This window comes from Mandrillus leucophaeus, unplaced genomic scaffold (genome assembly GCF_000951045.1).
Source record: "Mandrillus leucophaeus isolate KB7577 unplaced genomic scaffold, Mleu.le_1.0 Scaffold1075, whole genome shotgun sequence".
NCBI classification, from domain to species: domain Eukaryota; kingdom Metazoa; phylum Chordata; class Mammalia; order Primates; family Cercopithecidae; genus Mandrillus; species Mandrillus leucophaeus.
The window spans coordinates 124,915-136,483 of record NW_012098932.1 but is presented as its reverse complement, the minus strand read 5'-3'; positions in this window follow the sequence as shown (position 1 = coordinate 136,483).

The window sequence follows — 11,569 nt, the reverse complement described above, 5'->3', positions numbered from 1 at the left end:
TTTATTGCTTTTATATAGAAAAGTAATAGACTTTTATAAATTAACCTGGTGTCCTGTAACTTTCCTTTAATTACATATTAATTCCAGGAGTTTGTTTTTTTAATTGTTTGAGATTTTTCTACATAAACAATTATGCTACCTGTGAAAAAGACAATTTTATTTCTCCCTCCCTAATCTGTACAAATTTTATTTCTTTTTCTGGTCATATTGCATTAGCTGGGACTTCCAGTATGATATTCAGTAGAGGTGGTGAGAAAGAACATTCTTACCTTTTTCCAGAGTTTAGTGAGAAATTACCTGGTTTGTTACTATTAAGTATGATGTTAGCTGTAGGCTTTTGTTCTTTATTAAATTGGGGAAGTTCCCCTCTATTCCTAGTTTGCCGAGAATTTTTATTGTGAATGGATGTTAGATTTTGGTAAATTAGTTTTCTCTATCTGTTTATGTAATCATATAATTTTTCTTCCGTAGCTTGTTGATAAATTATATTAACTGATAATTGAAATCTTGATCTAGCCTTGAATAACTGAAATAAATTCTACTTGGTTGTGGTGTATTATTCTTTTTACACATAGTTAGATTTATTTACTAAGATTTTGTTAAGAATTTTTGAATGTATGTTCATGAAAGACACTGTTCTGCAGTTTTGCTTTCTTTCAGTGTTGTTATATGGTTTTAGTATTAGGGTAATGCTGGCTTCACTGAATGAGTATTCTTTCTGCTTTTGTTTCCAGAAAGGTATTATACAGAATTGGTATCATTTTGTCTTCAAATATTTGGGAGAAGTCACCAGTGAAACCATTTAGGCTTAGCACTTTCTATTCTGGAAGGCTATTAATTATTAAATTTATTTAACAGTCATAGAACTATTCAGATTATCTATTTCTTCTTGCGTGAATTTTGCTAGATTATGCTTTTTAAGAAATTGGTCCATTTCATTTATGTTATCAAATTTGTAGGCATAGAATTGTTGGTAATATTTCTTTATTATCATTTTGTTGTCCAGGGGATCAATAATGATGGCACCTCTTTCATTTATGATATTATTAATTTATATCTTTTTTTATTCTTGGTTAGCCTGGCTACAAGTTTATAAATTTTGCTGATATTTTCAAAGAATCTGGTTTTAGTTTTGTTAATTTCTCTATAGTTTTACCGTTTTCAATTTCATTGATTTCTGCTTCTAATTTTTATTATTTCTCCCGGTTTAAAGCTTACATTTTTTTTCCTCTAGTTTTCTAAGGTGAAATCATAGCTTATTGGTTTTAGTTCTTTATTCTTTTCTAATATATGCATTCAATAGTATAAATTTTCCTCTAAGCATAGCTTTCTCTGCTTACCTGTTTTGATAAGTTGTATTTTCATTTTTATTTAGTTCAAAATATTTTTACACTTATTTTGAAATTTCTTCTGTAAGTGTGTTTTATTTGTTGTTTAACCTCCAAGCATTTGGGATTTTCCAGCTATCTTTCTGTTATTGATTTCTAGTTTAATTCCATTGTGGTCTGAGTGCATACATCATGTGATTTCTCTTCTTTTATATTTGTTGTTGTATGTTTTATGGGCAAGAATGTGGTCAATCTGGTTGAATGGACATTGTGAGCTTGAGAAGAGTATGTACTCTACTGTCATCAGATGAAGCACTCTATAAATGTCAATTAGATCCAGTTGATTGATGGTGCTTTTCGGTTCAACCAAAGTTACATGTTCCTTAATGAAGGAGATGCATTCTGAGAAATGCATTGTTAGGTGACTTCATTGTGGAAATATTATAGAGTGTACTTACATAAAGCTGGATGGTGTGGCCTACTACACACCTAGGCTATATAGTATAGCCTGTTACTTCTAGGCTACAAACCTGTATAGCATGTTATTGTACTGAATACTATAGGAAATTATAACATAATGGTAAGGATTTGTTGTATCTAAACATTGAAAAGGTATAGTAATGTACAGTATAATAGACAAAAAATCGTATAGTTGTATAGGGCACTTACCATGAATGAAGCTTGCAGGACTGGAAGTTACTTTGGGTGAGTCAGTGAATGAGAAGTGAGTGAATATGAATGTCTAGGACATTGCTGTATGCTACTGTAGGTTTTATAAACACTGTACTCAGGCTACAATACATTTATAAAAATATTTTTCTTTATTCAATAATAAATTGACCTTAGCCTGCTGTATTTTTTTTTTTACTTTATGAACTTTTGATTTGTTTTACTTTTTGACTCTTTTGTAATAATACTTGGCTAAAGTAGAAACGCATTGTACAGCTGTACAAAAATATTTTCTTTCTGATATCCTTATTCTGTATGCCTTTTTCCATTTAACTACTTTACTTTTTAAACTTTTTTGTCAAAAACTAAGACATAAACACACACATTAGCTTTAACGGATAAAAAATATGGTATAATAAACACATAAACTAGTGACATAGTCTTTTGATATCATTATCAAGTAATATGTTCTGTACGTAATTATATATGCTATACTTTTATGTGACAAACATGTGAGTTACCAGGTAATAGGAATTTTTTAGCTCTATCATAGTTGTATGAGATCACCATAACATATGCAATCTAACATTGACCAAAAGGTTGTTTGTGGCTAATGATTGTAGCTACAGTTGGCTCTTCTTATCTGTGGGTTCCACCTCAGTGGATTCAACCAACTGCGGAGCTAAAATATTCTAAAAATTGGAAAAATAACAATACAATAAAAATAATACAAATACATTATAGTATAACAACTATTTACATAGCATTTACATTTAATCTGGTGTTATAAGTAATTTAGAGATAATTTAAAATATATGTGAGGATGTGTGTAGGTTATACATAAATGCTATGCCATTTGAACATCTGCAGAGTTTGGTATCACAGGAGCTCCTGGAACTAATCCCCTGTGGATATCAAGGGATAACCACAGTTATAAAACAGAAAATGGCAGAAATAACAAATCAATTTAAAAGGAGAAATAAAATATAAATAAAAAATATAAAAATAAAATATAAAATATGCAATAAAAATAATAAAGCTCACATACACAACATTAGAAAAGGACAAGGAAAGAGAGGCAGAGACTTTTTTTTTTTAAAAAGCAGAGAATTGTATTTTTTAAAAGTTCATGTATGACCAGTAGTGTAGTAAGTTTGTTTACACCAGCATCACTACAAACACAAGAGTAATATGCTGCACTATGACATTAATGACATTATGGCTATGACTAGATAATAGGAATTTTTAGATTCATTATAATCTTATTGGACCTCCGTTGTATATGTGGTCTGTCATTGACTAAAACATCATTACGAAGCTGCTCATGATTGTATTTCCTTACTGATTTTTCTATCTGCTGATTTTTCAATTAATCATAGAGGTGTATTGAAGCCAACAAATATAGTAATACATTTCTCTCTCTCTTTTTGTGGTTTTAGCAATTGTTGCCTTAAGTATTTTGACCTGAGTTTTATTTCTGGACTCATTATTATGATTCACTGACATGTGTATTTGTTCTTTCACTAATAGAAACTGTCTTGGTTACGGTAAGGTCATTGTAAGTCTTGATGTCAGATAGTGTAATTTCATCAACTTTGTTCTTTTTCATAATCAGCTTGACTATTATAGTGTCTTTGTTTTTCCATATAATAATTAGGTCACTGACTTCTGAAAAAAAATCCTGCTGGAATTTCTTGTGATTGCTTTCAATCCATATATTTGAAGAAAAATAATATTTTAACAATATTGAGTCTTCCAATCCTGCACATAGTATATTCTTTTCTTTTCTTTTTTTTTTTTTTGATGGAGTCTCGTGCCCTGTCGCCCAGGCTGGAGTGCAGTGGCATGACTTTGGCTCACTGCAACCTCCACCTCCCCGGTTCAAGTGATTTTCCTGCCTCAGCCTCCTGAGTAGCTGGGATTACAGGAGCGTGCCACCATGCCCAGGTAATTTTTTGTATTTTTATTAAAGACAGGATTTCACTGTTTCGATCTGACCTTATGATCTGCCCATCTTGGCCTCCCAAAGTGTTGGGATTACAGACGTGAGCCACCAGGCCTGGCCCATATATTCTCTTATTCACTTATTTACTTAGATCTTCTCAAATTTTCTCATTATTGTCTTACAGTGTTCAGCCTACATATTTTGTCCTTATTTAGATTTATACCTAACATTTCATATTTTTGTGTTATTTTAAATGTTATTTCAACTTCCATTTGTTCATTACTAGTATATTGAAGTACAATTAATTTTTTTTGCATTATTCTTCTTCCCCATGATCTTGCTAAAGTCACTTTTTATTCCTAGGAGCTTTGTTGTAGATTCTTTTGGATTTTCTATGTAGACAATCATATCTTCAGCAAATTGAGACTCTTTTTCCCTTCGGTCTCTATTTTTATTATTATTGCTTTTTGCTGTAATACACTAGACTTTGTAAATACTGTACACTTGGGCTACACCCTTGATCCACTCCCCTACTTTCTCCCATGCAGCAGCTGGATAGTATCTTCCTCCAAGGAGAGGGACTTCCTTCTGCAATGTCCCTCCAGTGCCCTCTACTGAGAAAGCACAACATTGTGCTGAATTTAAAGGAAAGATGCTTAAATTAATTCTATTATCACAGAATATACATTGAAAATAAATATAGAAATGAGATGCATAAATTAATAAATGGCACACCACTTTTATATAAGCATTTAATGCTAAAATTATTTCCAAGTATTGCATCTCACAAATTTATGTTTGCTGTGTTTTCATTTTCATTCAAGTTATAATATTTTCTAATTTCTCTTATGATTTGGTCTTTGACCTATGGGTTATGCAAAAGTGTGTTTTGAAATTTCTCAATATTTGGGTATCTCTAGCTATTCTTCTGTTATTGATTTCAAGTTTAATTTTGTTTTTATAAGAGAATATACTTTATTTGATATTAATCATTTTAAATGTGTTGAATATGTTTTATTACCCGGAATATGATCTATCATGGTGAATGTTCCATGTGCACTTGAAAAAAACGTGTGTGCTGTAGTTGCTCATGAATGATTTCTCTAAATGTCAGTTAGGTCAAATTAATTCATAATGTTTTTAAGTCTAACGTATATTCTGATTTTGTTCTATTGATTACTAAGAGAAGATTTTGATGTTGGCCACTAAAATTGTGGATTTTAAAATTTAGCCTTTAGTACCATCAATTCTTACTTTCCTAATTTTGATACGTTGTCTTTAGTTGCATAGACATTTAGGATTGTTCTGTTCTCTTTGTGATTGATGCCTTTCTTATAATGAAATGTCCCTCTTTATCCTGGTAATATTCCTTGTTCTTAAGTCTATGTTACCTGTTAGGAATATAGCTTATCCATCCTTCTTTTGATTAATATTTTCATGGAAGTGAAAACAGTTCAGTTACATTTAGGAATTGGGGCATGTTTGACTTGTTCTGGTTACCTTCAATGTACCACTGTCTTGAAGTTACTTTGATAGTATCTTGTGCATAGAGTGGAAACTGGGGTACTAGAAAAATATTACCATTGTTCCAGCTTTGCCTTTAGTTTTAGGTCTTTCCTATGCATCTGTGCACAGAGGGGCTCTCTCTGTGCCCTCTACCATACCCCTCTAGTAAATTATTATTGCTTTCTACTCTTTTGTTGCTTGACTGGTTTTACAAGTGTACTTTTTAATTTTCAAGTGTTTGGAGAATTTTCCCTGTTTTGACTTCTATTTTAATTACATTATAATCAGAAAATATACTTTGTATGATTCTAATTCTTTTAAATTCATTAAGGTTTGACCAGGTGCGGTGGCTCCTTCCGGTAACCCCAGCAGTTTGGGAGGCTGAAGCGGGAGGCTTGCTTGGGCCCAGGAGATCACAACCAGCGTAGGCAACATAGCTAGACCACCATCTCTTACAAAAATTTGTTAAGATTTGTTTTACAATGCAGGATATGGTATATTTTGGTGAATGTTTCTTGTGAATTTGAAAAGGATGTGACTTCTGCTATTGTTGGATGGAGTGTTAAAAAAATGTTAGTTAGATCCTATTGATTTATGGTATTATTGCGTTCTATATTTTTTCTGATATTCAATCTATGAGCATTGTAATTTCTATCTGTAACAGAAAATTTGTCAATTTCTCCTTCAGTTTTCTGTTTTTGTGCCCTGTATTTTGGAGCTCTTTTGTTAAGTGCATACACATTTAGGGTTATTATATCTTCATGGCAAATTGACTGTTGAATCCTTATGTAAAATTTATCTTTATTTCTGCTAATTTTCTTTGTGCTGAAATCTACTTTGTCTGATATGAATATAGCAACTCCAACTTCTTTAGTAGGAGTTTGCATGGTGTATCTTTTTTTATCCTTTTCCTTTTAACCTATCTGAAGCATTAGATTTGAAGTGAGTTTTACATGGACAACATATAGTTGTATTATGTTTTGCTATCCATTCTAATGGTCTCTGTCTTTTAATTGGTGTGCTCAGACCATTTACATTTAATACAGTTATTGATACATTTGTATCCTACTTTGCTATTTTATTAGTTAGTGTTATTTGTTCTCTTCATTTTTGTATCTCCATTCTCTATTTTCTGCATTCTTTTGCACTTTTGGAACATTTTTTAGTATTCTATTTTACTTACCCATTGAGTCTTTGACTATATCTCCTTGAAATTTTTTTTAGTAATTGCTCTCGAGAATTACTTAACTTTATATTTAGTCTAATTAGACTAAATATTTTATCAACATAAAATGGATGTTGATATATCTTACTACCATATATATCCCTTTACTTTTCTCCTTGATGTTTCAAGTGTCACAGTTTACTATTAGGTGCATTGAAAATCCTGCAAGACAATGTTATAATTTTAATTTTCAACCATGAAACTTGTCTTAAGGATCTCAAGAGAAAATAGTCTATCATTTTACCCAGATATTTACCATTTTGTTTTCTTCTTTCATTGCTTATGTTCCATTTTTCTTTCTGGTATTATTTTGCTTCTATCTGAAAAATTTGCATTAACAATATTTTTCTAAAGGAAGTCTGCTGGCAAAGAATTCTCTTAGGTTTTCTTTATTTGAGAATATCTTATTTCTCTTTTATTTTTTGAAGAATATTTTCACTGAATAAAGAAATCTGGGCTGATGGTTCTTTCCTTTCAGTACCTAAAAATGTGTGCTACTTTCTTCTGAACTCCATGATTTCTGATAAAAAATTCATTGTCATTTGAATTATTGTTTTCCTACAAATAATGCATTGCTTGTCTCTGTTTAAAGGTTTTTAATTGCCTTCTATTCTCAGCAGGTTGCATATATGTCGCAGAGCATGGATTTCTTTGGGTTTGTCCTCTTGGGAATTTGTTGAATATTTTGAATCTTTAAGTTTATGTCTTCTGCTAAACAGGAAATTTTCAGCTATTAATTCTTCAAACTTTTTTTTCAGGTCTACATTCTTACCTCCTTTTGGAACTCTAACGGTACAACGTTAGACCTTTTTCATTATCCCACATGTTTTGAAGGCCCTGTTAATTTTTCTCAATCAATTTTTTCTCTGTTACTCTGACTGGATAGTTTTTAATTAAACTATCTTTGAGTTTACTGACCCCTTCCTCGTCATATCCATTCCAATATTGAGACCTTTTAGTGAGACTTTTTCCAATTGTAGTTATTGTATTGTTCAGTTGTATTATTTCTGTCCAATTCTGTTTCTTGCTATAACTGTCTATTTTTTATTTGTTTCACGAGTGTTAGAAATTCCTTGGTGGAGCATTTTTATGATAGCTACTTTACGTTCTTTTTTATTTTTTGAAGCAGGGTCTCCCTCTGTCACTCAAACTAGAGTGCAGTGGTATGTTCATAGCTCACAGTAACCTCGAACTTGGATCCTCTTGCCCCAGCCTTCCTAGTAGCTAGGACTATAGGTATGCAACACCATATCCAGTTGATTTTTATTTTTTACTTTTTTATTGAGATGCATTCTTGCTATGTTTTCCAGGCTGGTTACAAATTTTTGGCCTCAAGCAATCCTCACATGTTGGCCTCCCAAAGTGTTGGGATTACAGGTGTAAGCCACTATGTCTGGCCAATTGCTTTAAGTTTTTTGTGAGATATTTTTAATATATTTTATTTTCACATTAGCATCTGTTGATTTGTTTTGCCCTGTGTGAAGTGATATTTTTCTAGTTCTTCCTATTCTGAGTACTTTTGGATTTGTTCCTGGGCATGAATATTATGTCATGAGGTACTGAGTCTTTAAATATTTTATGTTAAATGTTATTTTTGTTTCAGCAAGCAATCAACCTGTTTAGGTTTAGGACACATAGTGCAGCCCACCTTCTGTGGACTGCCATCCCAAAGTTAATTAAGTTTTCAAAGTCTTTGCAATGCTATTTGTAGTTGTCCTGTGTGCCACCGAGGACACTCTGAGACCTGGGCAATAATCTGTGCGTTCCATCCTTAAATTCTTTGCTATATTGATTAAATCAGATCTACCCATGGCCAACTTTGGGGTGAGAACAGAAATTCATTAACAAAAACTTGATGGTGCCTCTTTCTCAAGCTATTCCCTGTCTATGATTTCCTGCCTATTATTTTCTATATAGTTTCCTGGGCCTCTGATTTTTAATTATTATGCCAGAAAACTGGGGATTTAGTTGCTTCTGCATATATGCTTTTTCATTTAGAGACAAACAGCAAGAAGACAGAAGGAGAAATAAAATCAAGAGGGAGTTGACCCACCTTCTTGGGATTGGGTCTCCATGGATTGCAAAAGGCAGTTTTCCTCCCTCAAAGCTTGGATTCCTGTGGGCTCTCATTTCCATCTGTGCTGCCATCACAAAGAGATTGTATGGGGCCTGGGACCTAAGAATGTGGAAGAAAAAAATTAACGCAAGAAGATTTCCATACTTTCTCTAGGCATTAAGAAATCCCTTTTCAGCTTATTGAACCAGAACTAGAGGGCTTTTCCTGGAGTTACTTTTATATACTGGTGCCCAATTCTAGAGTTCAATTTTTTTTTTTAGTCTTTGTTCAGGTTTTATAGTTGCATTCAGTGGGAGAGACAGGGGGACTACACTTAGTCTGTCATACCCCAAACTGTAATTCCTCTATTAAATTTTTAGCACAGCAATCAACATCTTGTTTATTTTCAAGACGTTCATTTGTTCTAAGACCTTTTTATTTTCTTTGATAGTTTATAATATTAATATAAACTGTATTACCCTTCAACCAGGTAAAGATATGAAATAAGCCTTTTATAATTTTGAAAATAATTTTTCTTTTTATCCTGACTATATTTGCTATTGTCTTTTTTATTTACATTGTAGTATTTCCTGTATTTTCTGTTTTCCAATACTTTATTTACTACTGCATATCCGAATGGGACCATAGCATTTGAAATGGCAAAAACATTGAAGGCACCTATGTTTCTCTCTGTGTATAGCTGTGCTTTATCTCACATATAGTGGTATGTAGTTTTATACATTTCATCTTTTTTGTCAAAATATATTGTTAACAATTTGAATTTTTATCCTTTTGTTTAGGAGACTAATGCTACTATTTCCAGATTTTTGGATGTACTAGTGAGTATCCTGAGAATCAAGCCTATACATTATTTCTTTTAAAAGCAATAGAGTATTCTTAATGTGTCTTGTTTTTTATCTTTCTTTTTGTATACCATCTGTGGCTACTATAACAAAAATTATGTTTTTATGATTCTGGGATAGTGAGTTGGTATCAATTAATGACATCTAGATTGCTATCTATTTATTTCTCTATCTTCCTTACTGAGCTGTGACCACCTTAAGGGCAGGTGGAAATGGTTTCTTCATGTTTATATTGTCAGCAGCCAGAACAGCCAGGCAGCATGTGGATACAAAAATACTTATTCATATTATTTTCTGCTGTGTTAATTTCTTTGACATTCTGTATGTTTCTCAAATCTATTTTCTATCTTACTAATTGATTTTTCTGCAACATCAGTTCTATTTTTAACTACTTCCCATACTAATTTAAATGGTTCCATAGTGACATTCAAGTTTATTCTGTTCCTCTTTCAAAGGTGCCAAATAAATAATTCCTCATAGTTTTAAGATGTTTCATTTTTGTTCAAATTTTCTGAGAGATCAGATTTCCTGGCAGGCAGTTTTGCAGTTCTGTTTTCATTGTCTATCTATGGTAAGAGTTAAAATTGTCCAAGTCCAGGATTTGTGATTGGGTCATTCTTGAAGGAATTTTTTGTTGTTGTTGTTTAAAACAACCGAAATTTATTCTCATAATTACCTGGAGGCCAGAGGTCCAAAATGAATATTACTACACCAAAATCAAATTGTTGGTGAATGCTTCATCCTCCAGATTTTCTAGGAGAGAATCTGTTACTTGATGCTTCCCATTTTTTTTGTTGCTACTGGTATTCCTTAGTTTGTGGCTGCATCACTCCAACCTCTGGCTTCATGGTCACATTGCCTTCTCCTCTTCTGTCTGCAATCTCCCTGCCTCTGATTAAACACACTTGTGATTGCATTTAGGACCTATCTAGATAATCCAAGAAAATCTCCCCATCTCAAGATCCCCAATTTAATCACATCGGCAAAGACCTCATTTCCATGTAAGGTAATATAGGGTTCGTGGATTAGGACTGGATGTCTTGGGAGCCATTATTCAGCTTACTACAACATATTTTTATATACTTTGTGCCTAGATGAGTTCTCAGTATTTTAAATGTCTTAAGTGACGCTCTTAAATGTCTTAAGTTACTATGACATAGGTGCTATTATTTCCATTTTTCAGATGGCAAAGCTGAAGCAGAGAAAGGTTATAATAATTTGCCCAAGCTTTATCATACTCATATGTTCTTTGATCACATGTAATTACTTAGAACCAACAACAAAAGCTGTTTTTAAATTTTCTATTCTGAAATAATTCCAGATTTACAGTAAATCTGTAAATCAGTACAAAGTATTCCTATATCTTCACTTAGATTTTCCAAAGGTTAACATCTTACCGCATTTACTCTACCACTTTCTCTCTCTATAATTTGTCCAGAACCTTTTGAGTTTCAGGCATATACAATATTCTGTTAACCCTAAATGTTCCAGTGTGTATTTCCTAAAAAACAAGGACTTTTTCCTCAAGTAAGCATGACATTATTATCAAAATCAGGAAGTCACACTGATATACGCTATTAATAATTTAAAGACCTTACTCAAATTTTACCGATTGTCTTGAAAACGTCCGATAGAGCAAAAGTTTAAATTGATCAGGATCCAATCTAGAAACATGTGCTGCCTATACTTGTCACATCTCTTTCGTCTCCCTTAACCTGAAATTTTTGACAAGTATAGGCTGGTAATTTTGTAGGATATTCCTCAGTTTAGGTTTTTCTGATATTTTTCTCCACTATGTTCATGTTATATATTTTTGGCAGGAATATCACATAATTAATGTTGTGTCTTTGGCACATTTTATCAGGATTCACAAAATATAAAATTGTCTTATTAACAGTGATACTAACGATACAAATTTTTTTTGAAAAAGAATTACATTTCAAAAACTCTTAAGTCTGTGCATTTAAAAACACTTTA